Here is an 862-nt window from a genome sequence, read left to right as displayed (position 1 = left end):
TGTGTGTCTGTACAGTGTCATTCATTCATTGAAGTATTGTAGTATACATGCAGTAAGTAGTAAAAGTCTTTTGCTTTGTTTTCTTATTGTCATTATTTCACTCAACAAATGAGACGTTCATTATGAATGAATGCAATGAGCGATATCACATTGGTTGGTTGTATTGTTCTTTAATGTTCATCAGTATGTTATCATATGTGTATCTCTTCATGAGGGTGCATATCGGCTGCCTGAATGTCAGATCGTGACTGCTCCTTGTGTTGTGCTTGCTGTTCTGTGCTCCGTAGTCATTTGCTGACACTCATTTCGAAGACACTGCAACAAGGAGTGAAGGCCCGTAGAAATCACTTGGATTGGTTGCTTTGTCTGCGCATCCTGCGAGAAGTGAGCTAGCATAAATGTATCTTTTCGAGGTCGTTGTTTTCAAGTGATTCTATCGAGGATGGGAGTGTGTCAGCGTGTGCAAGCCCCGTGGACTTGGGTTCCTCCTGGCTCTCAGTGGATCATCTTCGCCTGCACCTGAGGTAGAAGAGATGAAGCAGTGACTATGATGCTTGGAATGGCGGGACACATGCTGCTGCGTGTAGACTCCTGCGAGCCATCGCACGCGGGTACTGAGGGCACGGACGCGTACGCCGTTTAAGCATTCCAAAGAAGCGAGTCAGACCCGGAGAGCGGTCCTATGGCTCCATCACGTTCCGTCAAGCTCGATCTCTCGCCCAGGCTCGCGGCGTACACCGGGCCGTCGGCGTCGGAGGACTTGGTGGCAGCTGCAGGAAAGGAGACCCGGCAGAGCATACCTGGAAGGCGACTACGCCGACCCGAAGGAGTTGGAGACGCCGCCGTGGCTCCGCATTCAGGG

The 862-nt window shown here is 50.5% G+C and overlaps 1 protein-coding gene across 1 annotated transcript in view; it reads left to right on the top strand.

Annotated features, from left to right (window-relative positions):
- Window positions 1–862, top strand: part of LOC119586348 (pre-mRNA 3'-end-processing factor FIP1-like) — a gene marked incomplete at both ends in the record, with an annotated part of 14,764 nt that overhangs the window by 13,577 nt on the left and 325 nt on the right.

Source organism: Penaeus monodon, chromosome 21, assembly GCF_015228065.2.
Source record: "Penaeus monodon isolate SGIC_2016 chromosome 21, NSTDA_Pmon_1, whole genome shotgun sequence".
NCBI classification, from domain to species: domain Eukaryota; kingdom Metazoa; phylum Arthropoda; class Malacostraca; order Decapoda; family Penaeidae; genus Penaeus; species Penaeus monodon.
The sequence above is the reverse complement of the archived record's forward strand: the minus strand, read 5'-3'. Positions and strand labels throughout refer to the sequence as shown.